Source organism: Trichosurus vulpecula, chromosome 8 (genome assembly GCF_011100635.1).
Source record: "Trichosurus vulpecula isolate mTriVul1 chromosome 8, mTriVul1.pri, whole genome shotgun sequence".
Taxonomy (NCBI): Eukaryota; Metazoa; Chordata; class Mammalia; order Diprotodontia; family Phalangeridae; genus Trichosurus; species Trichosurus vulpecula.
The window spans coordinates 191,772,863-191,788,455 of record NC_050580.1 but is presented as its reverse complement, the minus strand read 5'-3'; the positions used below and the strand labels follow the sequence as shown (position 1 = coordinate 191,788,455).

At 40.6% G+C, this 15,593-nt stretch overlaps 1 pseudogene; it reads left to right on the top strand.

Annotated features, from left to right (window-relative positions):
• The first annotated feature begins 9,181 nt into the window (after positions 1-9,181).
• LOC118830002 lies at positions 9,182-10,470 on the top strand (annotated as a pseudogene).
• Positions 10,471-15,593: the final 5,123 nt, after the last annotated feature.

Below are 15,593 nucleotides of genomic sequence, written 5' to 3'. Positions count from 1 at the left end.
TACCTAAAATTTCCCAACTATATACAAATTGAACTCTGATAGATGACATGTTGACAAACTGTTGAATAATTTTTGTGACCTCAAGCTGATTCACCTGAGAGTATGTTGCTACTATCACCTTGGTATTGAAAGTAGCCACTATTAAAGTCTTACCCTGCTGCTTCATCATGCTGCAGAAGTGGCATTAGGTTAATAAAGGCTATGACCCTGGCTCACAAGCTCCACAAAGGTCCTATCAAGTTGGAGATATTTTATAAATGGACTGACATTGTTTTTCATCTGAAAACCAAGAGCTAATACCTAATAGATTAGTAATCAAAGGTTATATATTATTTTCAACAGTCACATAAAAAAGAATTCCCCAAATCACTAATAATAAGAGAACTACAAATTTTAAGAAGCCTGAGTTTTGACCTTAATAATACCCATGAAATTGGAAAAGATGATTAAAGACAGGAATAGTTAATATTGAAGGGATTGTGGGAAGACAAGCACATTAATAAAATGTTAATGGAGCTATGAATTGGTATAAGTAGTCTGGGAAACATTTCAGAATTATGTGAAAATAGTAACTAAAATGTAAGAAAAAATGTCTTTGAACCAACATTACCATTATTGGGTATGTATCCCAAAGAAGTCAAAACAGAGAAAATACCTCTATATTCCAAATGATCTATAATTTAATGAGGATGGGATGGTCTCCAACAATGCAGATTTGAACCTATCCAGGCCTACCCAGCTTTGTGGCTCTTATCCATATTGCCTCATAAAGCCACCATATTTCACTGACTATGTTTTGAGCTTCACCATAGTTTTCTTGATACTGCAAGTATACCAATGGAGCACATGGGTGACCGTTCTTCAATTACCTCTCCCTCTCACTACTTAATCAGCCCATCTTTCTTTCAAAGTCATATATTTCTCCGATAACATCTTTTTAATCACTTCTCATTCGTAAGTCTTCATTGGTGAAAGAAAGAAGGAAGGAAGGAAGGAAAGAAAGAAAGAAATAGAGAGAGAGAAAGAGAGAGAGAGAGAGAAAGAAGGAAGGAAGGAAGGAAGGAAGGAAGGAAGAAAGGAAGGAAAGATGGAAGGAAGGAAGAGAGGGAGAGAGGGAGGGAGGGAGGGAGGAAGGAAGGAAGGAAGGAAGGAAGGAAGGAAGGAAGGAAGGAAGGAAAGAAAGAGAAAGAAAGAAACAAAGAATAGAAAAGAAAAAGGTAGAAAGTCAGGAAGAGAGGAAGGGAGGGAGAGAGAAAGGGAGGGAGGAAGAAAGAAAGAAAACCTACCCCACCTTCTCGGCTGAGATCCTTGCCTCATATTTCAATGAAAAATTGAAGCTATTCACGACTCTTCTCCATATATCCTATTTTGTTTGGTTATCTCATCAGTTCCTATGAATTCAATTTTCATATTAATCATGATGACCCTTAGATCTACTTCTCCAGACATAACATCTCTCCTAATGTCCAGACTCACATCTCCAACTGCTTGTTGGACATCTTGAACTGGATGTCCTGTGGACATCTTAAAATCAACATGTCCAAAACTCAAATTCATTATCTTTCCCTCACAATCATTCCTTTCTTCCTAATTTCTCTGTTACTGTCAAGATCACCACCATCCTCTCAGTCCCCCAGGTTTGAAGCCTAAGGGCCATCCTCAAGTTGTCTCTCTCTCATCACACCACCTTCATATGCAGCCTGTTGCCAAGTCCTGCCAATTTTACCTTTATAACATCTTGTTGCTAGCAACACAATATCACTCACAAACAAGTGCGACTGGAGAACCTCACCATCTATAGAGGCGGCTAAGTGGTGCAATGGATGGGTCTAGAGTCAAAAAGCTCCGAGTTCAAATACAGCTTCAGATGCTTACAAACTGTTGTTACCCTGGGAAAGTCACTTGACCTTTGTTTGCCTCAGTATCCTCAAATGTGAAATAGGAAGAATAATTGCACCAACTTTCCTGGGTTGTCGTGAGGATTAACCAAGAGAATGTTTGTAAAGGACTTAGAACGGTGCCTGACACACAGTAGGAGCTTAATAAATGCCTATTTCTTCCTTTCCATAGGGACTCTCTCTCTTCAACCTGGACTTTGTCCTAGATCTCCTCCATCACTATGGCAAAGATCTTAGAATCATATATCTATCTCTCTGTTAAAAACTTCGTTAATACCCTGATATTATTTATTAAAGGGCCACAGAACAGTTATCTCTGTTTTTTGCAACTTTTGAGTACTTTTATGATTCTGATGTGTATGGGGAGAAACTTCACAGAGGAGAACCTTTAAGGTAATATTTTATTCCACTAAGTTAAATTTTTATAGTCAAAAAAAATCATGGTGGGCTCTTGTATTATCTCTCTTTCAGTCAATTATCAGAATTGCAGATATGCTGTCTGCAATATAATATCATTTGCAAAAGCCTACCTTTTCCGTACCTTCATTAAGGTACAGGGGAAGGGGAGAAGGTACAAAAAGTCGCTTCTTCATGACTTCATTAAGGATTTCCTTAATCCATGTATTATCGTTGAGTTATTTCAGTCACGTCCAACTCTTCGTGACCCCATTTGGGGTTTTCTTAGCAAAGAAACTAGAGTGGTTTGCCCATTTCCTTCTCCAGATCATTTTACAGATGAGAAAACTGAGGTTAACAGAGTTAAGTGACTTGCCTAAGGTCACACAGCTACTAAGTATCTGAGGGTAGATTTGAACTCAGGTTTCCTTAGTCTGAGCTCTATCCACTGTGCCTCCTAGCTGCCCCAATGCATGCGTAGACTATGCTCACAAGAACATTTGGTATTGTTTGGAAAATGGGTATACAGATGAGTAGCTGTCAGTGTTCTCTCAGCCGATTTGTTTTAGTAGTAATAAGGCATAAGTCTGTTTTTTTCTATGTCTTTGGCATCTCTTCCTCTGAGAAGGAGCTTGTGAATCAACCCCTCAATAACCTCAAAATTACGTCACCTCCACTGGGTATTCTTGGCATGATCCGACTGCCTTGCTCATCTGCATTTTCTTCAGTGGTATTTCCACTTTCCCATACAGTATATCTGAGTCTGGGATGTCTAAACATTTGGTCTTCATGGCTCTTGAGGGTGAATTTTGCTCGCTTTTTTTTTACTCTTTATGGATCTTTTCCATTTTAAGAATATTTTATTTTTTGTTACTGTGAACTTGACAAACATTTCCACATACAAAGAACAGAAAATGAGGATTGTATATGAAATAAAAGATCTCTATTACGTTCAGCTTATGTGTTTTTAAGGATGCAATGTATCCATTGTGTTCATTTCAAAGCTGCCCTGCTTGTCTCCCTCTCCTTCTGAGCTCCCTTCCTTGTATCTCTTACATCTGGGTGCATTATTTTTTAAATGTTTAGATAATTCTCTTTTCTTTCTTTTCCTCTTTTTTTGGGGAAGGGGAATATTACTACCACTAGATCTTCTCTCCCCTAAATCTCTCCCTCCAAATTTAAAAAAAAACAAACTCCTACCTTGTAACAAACAAGCTTAGTCCAGCAAAACAAATGCACACATTAAACCAGGAGTGAGGAACCTGCAGCCTTGAGGCTGCAGCCTTCTAGGTCCTCAGGTGCAGCCTTTTGACTGAGTCCAAGTTTTACAGAGCAAATTCTTTCATCAAGGGGATTTGTTCTGTGAAGTTTGGATTCAGTCAAAGGGCTGCATTTGAGAAGCTAGAGGGCTACATGTGGCCTTGAGGCCACAGATTCACCACCCCTGCTAAACTATTTCCAAAATGTACATCTCATTCTATACCTATAGTCTATCACCTCTCTGTCAGGATATTGTAACATTCATTATCAATCTTCTTTATTTTAGTGAAAACTTATTAGGGTGAAATGGGGGAGGGTATGAAGCAAGGAAGGTGGTAGGGAAGAAGAACAAAAGAGGATGGGTTTGAATTCCAAAGGAATAAAGACATTGGTCATTTAGAGGCTTGGTAAGTGAGATCTTTCCTGAACTTCTGTTAGTTGACGTCCTCCCCCAAGTTACTTTGCATACATTGTGTATTATCTAGTGTGAAAGCCATTTCCCCTCTTACAATCCTTTTCTTTGTAACATTAATATCCAGAATAATTCTATGAACATAGTAGGTACTTACTAAATGTTTGCTGAATTGATTTTATCTAAGATCTCAAGTCACTTTTTATTTTTATTTTCTGTTTTTGAGAGGAAGAACCAAGACACAGAGAAAGTAACTGTGTACGGGAGAAAAAACTTTCGGGACTTGTATCTTCTGTCCAAGCACTATTCAGAATGCTCTCGCATGCACACTTAGACATAGGACTTGGTGCTTGTGCTGTCAAAGTGATTGTGCAAGTCATCATAACACACATTTATTCTCCAATGCTTTAAGCATATATGATTTTATTCATGCATTCCCTCTTCCCACACAGATCACAACCCCTCTCTGCCTTAGGAAATGGTCTTCAAGAATTGCTATTGTCAAAAAATTAATCACCAACCAACCAGGTGGTAAGTTTCTAGAAGTTTACTTAGTCTGGTCATTGGATGACAGAGTCCATGACTGCACCAACATTCAGTTCAGGAGGACCCAGTAGAGCTTATGTTTCAACGGCAAAACCTTGGAGAACCCATGGTCACCCCCATAATCATTACCACATTAATATTCTATCATCGATCTACAAGCATTTATTAAATGCATACTATGTACCTCACCACTCTGCTAGGCACAGGGGATACAAAGACAAAAGTAGAAGTTCCTGCCCTCAAAGAGCTTACATTCTAGTAGGGAAGACAACATGTACCTCTATAAAGTGTATATAAAGTAAACACAAGGTCATTTTTGGAGGAAAGGCTTCATATAGGAGGTAGTGCTTGAGCTAAGCTTTGAAGGAAAACCTGGCAAACCCTAGAAAAGGGGTTCTCAACCTTTTTTTGCCATGGACCCTAGTCTGATGAAGCCTATATGCATACTTCTTCTCTATACACCTCTTTTTAAATACATAAAATAAAGTACATAGGATTAGAAAGAACATCAAAAGTTAGAAATATAAATATAATATGAATAGAATGAATATAAGTATGAAAATAAAGATGTAATTTTTCTCATCCAAGTTCATGGAATCCCTGAAATCTGAGTTCATGGACCCCAGATTAGGAATCCTTGCCCTAGAAGCTCTGTCCACAATTCAACTTCTAAATGATTTCAAGGTTTCAAAAGAAAAAGCATCAGGAGAATTGTGATTTATGGTTAATAAGACATTCAAAGAATTCACTTCAATCCTTTGCTACATCCTTCAGCTCCAGGGTTTTTCAGCTACATTAACACAGCCCAAATAATTTAACCATTCTCCTTCCCCTGTCCCAGGCAGAGTAAACAAAGCATTTAGTCTAAGTACTGCATTTACATAGCCATCTGTTAAGTTTACCTGACATATCTCAGAGATAGAAATCTTTCCACTCTCATAAGCTGTATCAGGCATTAGCAAAACCCATTAGCTGATCTACCATGAAAATGGTTTTGAGAGACTAAGTGTTTCTCCTAACCATTGGTAATCAAAAATCATGATTTGAGGGAAATACCCAGAGCATCTTCAAAGAGAAGGCTGCCTAAAATCACCTCTGCCCACTTCTGCTGCCACAGCCCAAAGGAGAGGCAGCTGGTATAATGGACCAGGAGTCAGGATTCAAATTATACATGCTGTTAGACACTTACTATCTGTGTGTTCCTGGGAAAGTCCTTTAACTACTCTGTGCCTCAGTTAGCTTATCTGCAAAATGAAGGGCTTAGGCTAGAAAGTTCCTTTCCAGTTCTAAATCTATGATCCTTTAAGGATTCTTATCGTTTGCAAGGACTCTGAGACAAAAACTTTGCCCCCTTACTCCTGTTTTGTACACTTAGAAACCTTCCCCTTGCCTTTTTTTAATGACAATGATATTATCTGCATCCAGAGAAAAAAACTGATGAATAGAAGTATGTACAAAATAATTATGTAGGTACGCACACACATATACATACATATATACATATATACATATATGTGTGTGTGTGTGTGTGTGTGTGTGTGTGTGTGTGTGTGTATGCTGGCTAACCCGTTCTGGACATGTCCATATATGTATGTGTGTGTGTGTTAAGTATATATGTATATATATTATATATATATTGTGTATATAGATATTATATATATATATACTTATTTGTGTCTAATGGTAGCCATCTCTAGGGTAGGGTGGTGGGAGGGTAGAAAAAAAGGGGGAAAAAAAAGAAATTTACAGGATAATTTTGTTTTATATTTGAAAGGAATAGCAAGTTGTGCATAACAGATTTGCAGTTTCATGTACAATCATCTTTATTATTGTACTGTTATGAAAATGCTTGTTTTATTCCATAAATATGTATTATTGTAATAAAAAATTAATAACTTCTTAATGTAATAAAAACTAATAATTTCTCTTCTGTGTGTACAATCCAACTTCTAAATGATTTCAAGGTTTCAAAAGAAAAAGCATCAGGAAAATTGTGATTTATGATTATAAGACATTTAAAGAATTCATTTCAATCCTTTGCTATATCCATCAGCTCCAGTGGAGAAGTGGAGAAATTAGAAGTCTCTGTCTTTTATCTGTAAGCAAAGCTGAGTAATAAGAATCCAGGAACTCTCTCCTTCCCTGTACTACCACGTCCCCTCCCCACCCTCAGCCCCAAAATGGGCTAGTGTCAGTGAACAGGAAAGGAAGTACACGAGGAAGGGGGGAGGGTGGTAAGTGTCTCTAGGACCACAAAATGAATTTCATACTTGGAAACCACTCTCCCATCATGCTCAATTCTATAGGTCTGCAGGTGACAACCCACCTCATCCATTGTGTTCTGATTCCTTGAGTGCTATGTCCACTGCTGAGGAGGTTTGGACATGTCCAGAAGGGGTTGGCCAGCCTCTTCTCGGGGCTCTGACCTTTCTTCTATTTGCAGGCTCAAGGTACCAGAGACTTGTTTGGTAGCACAGCTGGTACAGAAGTTTAGATAGGGACAAGTGTAGGAACAGAGAAACTACAAATAGCCTATCCATTGCATATGCTAGTATATAAATTCAATAGGAGAAACGTTTATTGAAGAGGAGTGGAAGGAAGAGGAAATAAAAGTTTGTTCATTAAAAAAGAAAAATTACAAAATTAAAAGAGAAATGTTTATTGATAAGGTGGTTTATTAGCTTGTAAAACATAGTCAAGATAAACAATGGAAAGACAAAGCAAGGAAAAAGACAAAAAAAATCTGACCTTGTCAACACAAAAATAGTCAACTGTCTCCTCTTGCTTCATTCTGTAACTGTACTTGCTTTTCCCTCTGCTCTCTTTAAAGATGGTTCAGAGCTGGTGAGAGTGGGAGAAAAGCGAGCTCCAGTCTCCCTCCATCTCTTGACTTTCTTCAAATCTCTTCTTCAAGTACTTGAGTCTCTTTGAGCTCTCAAATTTTATCTGGAGGCTGTGTGGATGGGCACCTAAAAGAAGCATCCTAACCAATTGTTCGAGTCAGTAGTTCCTTGTAGTCACAGAAGAGATGTATCTCAATCGACTCTTGTGGTGAGCTTTAGTTTTCAGTTTTGGTTTGTGATGACTGTTTTTCAAATTTTCTCATTTCTCGGCAGTGACCTACTAAAATACTTGATTTCTTTCGCTGCCTGACAAGCACAAAATTTTCAAAGTACGCAATGATTGGCTGGTCTAAAAAGAACATACTCTCAGATTAGCAAAGGTGCAGAGGCAGTGTGCTAGGATTGGAATCAGGAAAGACCTGGGTTCAAATTCTGCTGCAAACACTTACCCGCTGGGTGACCCTGGGAGAGTTGTTTAACCTCTCTAAGCATCAGTGTCTTCATTGGTAAAATCCAATAATAACACCTACTTCACACTGTTATTATGAGGATCAAATGAAATAATGTATTCAAAGCTCCATGAAAATCTTATGAATTTGAGCTATAATTATGGTTCTTCCTGATTCACAATCAATCAATCCAGTCAATAACAAACATTTATTATATACTTTGTTGTTCTTCAGTCCTGTCCAACTCTTTGTGACAGCAGGTGGGTTTGATTTGGTTTTGCTGGGGTTTGGGGGGATTTTTTTGGCAAAGATACTGGAGTGGTTTGTCATTTCCTTCTCCGGTGGATTAAGACAAACAGAGGTTAAGTGACTTGCCCAGAGTCATACAGCTAGTAAGTTTTTGAGGCCAGATTTGAACTCAGATCTTCCTAACTCCAGGCCTAGTGCTCTATCCACTGAGCCACCTAGTTGCCTCATCATATGCTTGGGGTTGTTGTTGTTCAGCCATTTTTCAGATATGTCCAACTCTTCATGACCCCATTTGGGGTTTTCTTAGTAAAGATACTGGGGTGGTTTGCCATTTCCTTCTCCAGCTCATTTTACAGATGAGAAAACTGAGGCAAACGGGGTTAAGTTACTTACCCAGGGTCACCCAGCTAGTAAGTATCTGAGACCATCTTCCTGAGTTTAGGTCTACATTCTATCCACTGTGCCACCTATATGTTAAATGCTAAATATTTAAGAAAAGGAGGAGGAGGAAGAGGAGGAAGAGGAGAAATGGAGTGGGGTTAAAAAAAAAAACAGTGCCTGCCTTCAGAGAGCATACATTCTAATGAGACAGCATTAAAAAAAAATTCAGCACATACAATATGCATGCAGAGTAGGAAAAGGTAACCATAGTGGGGAAGACTAGCATCTGGAGGAACAAAGTTCTCCTGCAGAAGGCAGAATTTGAGCATAGTCTTAAGGAACAATACAGATTCTAAGAAGGAAGGACATTCTAGGTGTAGGAGACAGTTAGTGTAAAAACACAGAGACAGGAGACAGTGCCATTTTCAAGAAACAGCTGGGTCGTAGAGTATGTAAAGAGGAAAGTATAGTTAAACTAGAAAGGCAGGAAGGGAGCCTGGTTGTAAAGACTTTTAAATGCCAAAGAATTCAACATTTGATCCTGGAAGTAACAGAGAACCAATGGAGTTTATTGATGAGTGAAATCATGAGGAAAATCACAGTAGCTTTCTAAAAGACAGATTAAAATGAGGAGGGTTATAGACACCATTTAGGAAGTCTGTCTCATTAGAATGTATGCTCTCCTGTGTGCCTGTGTCTGCCAGCCCTCTCACCAACACATCTCTCATCTCTCCATCTCTGCTCGCCATGGCGCTGCTACACTCCTGCCGCCCGCTCTCCGGAGCCACCTCCTTCTACCCGGGCCTCGGTGCAGCTGCCGTTGCCAGATCCAGCTCTTGGTGGACCCAGGTAGAGATGGGCCCCCCAACCCAATCCTGTGGGTTATGGAAGCATTTAAGAGGGACGCCAACAGCAAGAAGATGAATCTGGGAGTTGGGGCCTACCGAGATGACAATGGGAAGCCTAATGTTCTTCCAAGTGTCCGTAACGCAGAGGCTCAAATTGCAGCGAAGAGCATGGACAAAGAGTATCTGCCCATCGCGGGACTGGCTGAATTTTGCAAGGCATCAGCAGAGTTGGCCCTAGGTGAAAATAATGAAGTTCTGAAAAGCAACCAATAGGTCACCACACAGACCATTTCTGGAACTGGAGCGTTGAGAGTGGGAGCCAATTTTCTACAGCGGTTCTTCAAATTCAGCCGGGATGTCTATCTTCCAAAACCATCCTGGGGAAATCACACCCCCATCTTCAGGGATGCTGGCATGCAGATGAAGGGCTATCGCTACTATGACCCCAAGACCTATGGCTTTGACTTCAGCGGAGCCTTGGAAGACATTTCAAAAATCCCAGAGCAGAGTGTCATCCTTCTGCATGTTTGTGCTCACAACCCCACTGGAGTCAATCCTCGTCCTAAGCAGTGCAAAGAAATAGCATCCTTGGTAAAGCAAAGGAATGTCTTTGCCTTTTTTGACATGGCATACCAGGGCTTTGCCAGTGGAGATGGCAACAAGGATGCCTGGGCTGTTTGCCACTTCATTGATCAGGGCATTAACGTCTCTCTCTGTCAGTCATATACCAAGAACATGGGCCTGTATGGTGAACATGTGGGAGCCTTCACCATGGTTTGTAAAGATGCCCATGAAGCCAAAAGGGTAGAATCCCAGTTGAAAATCCTGATCCATCCCATGTATTCCAACCCCCCTCTCAACGGTGCCTGAATTGCCACCATGATCCTGAATACTCCTGAGCTGAGGAGCCAATAGTTGCAAGAGGTCAAAGGCATGGCAGACCGCATCATTGGCATGTGTACCCAGTTGGTTTCCAACCTCAAAAAAGAGGGCTCTTCCCACAATTGGCAGCACATCACTGACCAGATTGGCATGTTTTGTTTCACAGGCCTGAAACCTGAGCAGGTGGAATGGCTAATCAACGAGTTCTCCATCTATATGACAAAAGATTGCCGCATTTCTGTAGCGGGGGTCACCTTGGGCAATGTAGGATACCTTGCCCACGCCACTCATCAAGTCACCAAATAACTCTCCCTGGTGAGATGGAACAGAGACAAGCTTCCCACCTTCAGACTCTGCTCTTGGTGATTCAGAGAGACGATTGTGCTGGCGAAGACAAGGGTGGTGCGGGAAATCCTTTCAACCACAGTGCTTAATGCCCAGCCATTGCAAGTATCTCAGAATAAGGCCTGTGAGCAGGCTAAAGACATCTGAAACTAGTGTTTGCAGCTTTGTGGCCCTAACCCAAACTCCTCAACCCATCCTCCACAACTTTTCTAAAACATTTTATGTTTACAGTAACTACCAAAAATCCCACCCTGAAACCAGCATTCCTCTACCTCTCCTTTTCCCCCAGTCTTAGATCTCCTGGCATTGCAATGTTGTTCAAGAGCTTTAACCTAGGTAATAAATATCACTTAGCCCATGTAACAGAAATCTCTGTGGTGCTAAAAGCTCCCAAAGAACACTGGCCCAGTTCTGACTCCTGCCTCTTATTGGCCTCCCATGACTGATGGAGGCACCTCGGAGCATAGATGCTGCTGTTGCACAGCATCTTGGCTTCAAGAAATAATGGGAAAGGGAGGTGGCTCTCACCTGTTGGACAGCTAACTTTCCTTTCCTCCCCCATTTTTATTGCTGTCCTTTCCCTTTGACGCAAAGATCCAAATCTGCCCTAGTTTCCCTCTGCTTGAAGTAATCTTTAAACCTTTCCTATCAGGATCCATACACTTGGAGAATTAAATAAAATGTAATTTAAGAAATGAGCACATTCTCTCCTCCCCTTTCTCAGCAACAGATGGAGGAGAATTTGGTAAAATGACTGCACTTTAATATCGGCGTCATCGTAAAGTTTTTAATCGTCCCCCTTTTTGCCACCTCCCCACCCAACCTCTTCAATGTGGTCATGCAATAAATAACCTGTTTATGACAAGTCTGTATGGGGCAGTCAGTCCTGGGAGATGAGTATTTTGAGCTGTGGTTATAAGTTTCTCTGTGTTACTAGCCAAGTTCAGAGTTCAACCTTGAAAAGATCACCCTCCATTGTAATCATGTAGACCTTTATGCAGCCTGGTTTCCCTGTTACAACAAAATTATTATAGATTGGAAAAAAAAGAATGTATGCTCTCTGAAGGTAGGAACTGTTTTTCCCCCCACTCCTTTTCTTCTCCTTCTTCTTCTTCTTGTCCTTCTTCTTCTTGTTGTTTTCCTTCTTCTTCTTCTTCTCCTTCTTCTTCTTGTCCTTCTTCTTCTTGTCCTTCTTCTTCTTCTCCTTCTTCTTCTTCTTCTCCTTCTTCTTCTTCTTCTTCTTCTTCTTCTTCTTCTTCTTCTTCTTCTTCTTCTTCTTCTTCTTCTCCTTCTTCTTCTTGTCCTTCTTCTTCTTCTTTTTCTTCTTCTTCTTCTTCTTCTTCTTCTTGTTTTTCTTCTTCTTTTTCTTCTCCTTCTTCTTCTTGTCCTTCTTCTTCTTGTTGTTTTTCTTCTTCTTCCTCTTCTCCTTCTTCTTCTTTTTCTTTTCCTTCTTCTTCTTCTCTTTCATCATCTTCATCTTCTTATCCTCATCTTCTTCTTCATCTTCATCATCTTCTTCATCTCCATCATCATCTTCTTTTCCTCTTCTCTTCTTCATCTTCATCTTCTTCTCTTTTCTTCTTTGTCTTCTTCATCTTCATCTTCTTTTCTTCTCTTTTCTTCTTCTTTGTCTTCTTCATCTTCTTCATCTTCATCTTCTTTGTCTCCATTCATCTTCTTTTCTTCTTCTTCTTACTTCATCTTCATCATCATCATCTTCTTCATCTTCATCACCTTCTTCTTTTCTTCTTCTCTTCTTCTTTTCTCTTCTTTTTTGTTTTCATCTTTTTCATCTTCATCTTCTTTGTCTCCATCTTCTTCATCCTCTTTTCTTCTCTTCTTCATCTTCTCTTCTTCATCTTCTTCTTTGTCTTCATCTTCTTCATCATCATCATCTTCTTCTTCTTCTTCTTCATCTTCTTCTTTGTCTTCATCTTCTTCATCATCATCTTCTTCTTCTTCTTCTTCTTCTCTTGAATGTCTAGCATTGAATACATAGGTAGCATAGTGGATAGAATGCAGACCTAAAGTGAGGAAGATACAACAGTGGGGTATTTCGGGGTGAGACAAATACTTCCACCCTAAGTTAATATTCCCAGTGGGTCTCCCTCTGCTTGTTTATCAAGATCTAACCTCTCTGATCTCCTAGAGCTTCGAGAGAATCCAGGTGAGCAAAAACATAAAACTACAGGCTGTTTGCTTCTTTCCATTTATATTCTGATGGTCACTGAAGTAATAGAAAACATTACAGTTATGTTCTAAAAAAAAGAGGGGCATTGGTTTGGCAAGTACTCTCTGGGCTCACTGTCCCAGAATCAGGCTGCTACCCCAAACCCACAAAGTTCTAGAGGGCCCCAGATGGGTTGGAGTATCTCCTTTCTAATGCCATGGGTTTGAGCCTCCACTGGTTGTGACCTCCCCACCTTTTCCCACCAGTGAGTGAGACTAGCATCTCAGTTTCATTTAACCAATTAACATCAATTAGCACAGTGAGAATAAAAGTATAAACATTTCCCTCTTCCCAACACCCTGGAGGCACACACTCACCTTGATCTCTAGGGAAAGAGGTCTCGGCCTCACCACAGTTTCTAGATAGCATTGATACCACCAAGTTCACATCCAAATGCAGCATCACTGCTGAATGATCTTAGCTACCTCTGAGCTGCATACTGAAGATCACTCCTCTGTCCTTGAGGAACTAATTCTCCACTAGCTGTAAAGCCTGGCATGGACTCTATTTTGGTACTACCCTCCTAACTCCTGGATTCCCAGACTTCCAGAATCCCAAAGATTCTCTCTCCTGGCCTTTTGAAATTCACAAAGTGAGAACTTCCCAATTACTCTCATTTACTGAAAATGAAAGAACAGAGGCAGTCAAGGAACCCAGGTCATGGAGCCACAGGTCCTGTCTCAGAGGAAAAAGGGTCCAAGGCCTCTCACCTTACAGCATTGTCTCTTACCAGATACCATCTTTGAAGCTGTCAAACCCAGAGAGAGATCCAATCAGGCTGTGGTTAACTAAACCTCTTTGAAGGTACCCCCTAGTTTCAGTTCCAAAACTGTAGCCAATCAGAGAGACTGCCATTTGTTACATGATTAGCACACAGAAACCAGACCAGAACTGAGTACAGATCTATACATGATACAAAGTCTCTCCAAAGCACTTCCATTGTACATCATCATGATTCTCCTGGAAGCAGGTTCCTCAGTCTCTTCCACATAAGGAATGGCCTCTGCTGAACCCACTGATACAATCTGTGTAATCTTGTAGGAACTGGGCTCTTGGGCCTATTCTCAGTTTAATGGGAAAGGGGTATGGAAAGCCCCACCTCTTCTGTATCAGTTTCTACAAGTAAGTTGATGTGAAAACTATAAAGGGATGGACTGAGATAGCCTGTCTCTTCATGCTTTCTTCCCAGGATGACCTAAAAAGTGACCTGGTGGTGGTAATACTCTAAGGCATGATGGTCTCCATCTCTAATTTCTAGAATTATTTCATGTTTATAGTATTCACCTATTTACACCACTAGCCTCTGATTCTTTGTTTCTCTCCAGAGATGTGTTATTTCAATGACATATTTGTTTGAACCTAGACAAGGAAGGACATGTCATGGCTCCACCAACGAGAGGAAATGTGTATGTACATATGTTTGTGCCTTTGGATACATACGGATGTTCTTTTTAATCTCTGCTCTCCTAGAAATCTTTCTCTGAAGAGGGGCTGTCTTTTGCCCTTTTTTGTATCCCCAGTGCTTATCACAGTGCCTGGAAAGCATAGTATGTACTTAATAAATGCTTATTGGGGGGCAGCTAGGTGGCACAGTGAATTGAGCACTGGCCCTAGAGTCAGGAGGACTTGAGTTCAGATCCAACCTCAGACATTTGACATTTATTAGCTGTGTGACCTTGGGCAAGTCACTTAACCCTGATTGCCTCCCCTCCCAAAAAATAAATAAATGAATAGATGTTTATTGGCTGACTGACCAATGAATTTGTTCAAGTTTTGATCTTTGTAGCCTGCTAAGACTTTACATAATTGAATGTTGCTAATGTTTTCCCATTCCCAAACACTTTGTAGAAGCTGAATAGAACTTGTTGATGGATTGAAATGATTTTAACGTTTAAGTTATTACTCTGCCCTGGTGGCAATATCATCCTTGTGAAAAGTGGCTTCACTAGGGAGTGTGGTGTTAATTTACTCAATATTATTTTTGTTTTTTGCAGGCACACAGCATTTTAAGTCTCCAAAGGGAAAAGTTGAACAGGGGTGTTAATTTGATAACAACGTGACTGAAGTATGAAGCTGTAGCATGTCCCTAGAGACTACTGGAACTCTGTAAATCCTTTCAGGCCCAGTAAATGCTTTCTGGGCAGCTGGGGGTACCGTGGATAGAGCACTGGGCCTGGAGGCAAGAAGACTCATCTTCCTAAGTTCAAATCTAGCCTCAGGCTTGTTGTTTGTCCTTCCTTCTCAAAGTTGGACCATGACGTCAGGAAGGTGATGCCATGATGCACAAGTCAATTGGATTTAAGTGAGGGAGGGCTGTGCAAAGTCACCAGCCTCACTTTCTCCTCCAGAGTCATCTGGGCCCAGGGGCCAGATATAGATCAGGATGACTGGAGGTGGTCCTGGATGCAGTGGGGTCCATGGCCCTTTTAAGTTACGGTTTTTCCCAGGTCTTAGTTTGACCCAGACAACACTCATTCAGTGATGAAGGCTAGGTAAGGTGCTAGATAAGCTAGTTAGGCCCCAGGCACTTTCTAGCTGTGTGACTCTGGACAAGTCACTTAACCCTGTTTGCCTTAGTTTCCTCATGTCTAAAATGAGCTGGAGAAGGAAATGGTAAACCACTCCAGGATCTTATAAGAAAACCCCAAGTGGGGTCACAAAGAGTCAGACATGACTGAAAACAACTCAGCAACAACAGCAACGTTATGTAGAGGCAGCCAGGTGTAGAAGACAAAGAATTTGTTTTAGAGTCATGAAGACCTGGGTTCAAGTCCTGCCTCTAAGCACTCCCACTGAATGATAACAACAGCAACATTTATACTCCACTTTAAGGTTTGCAAAGTGCTGTTACCTC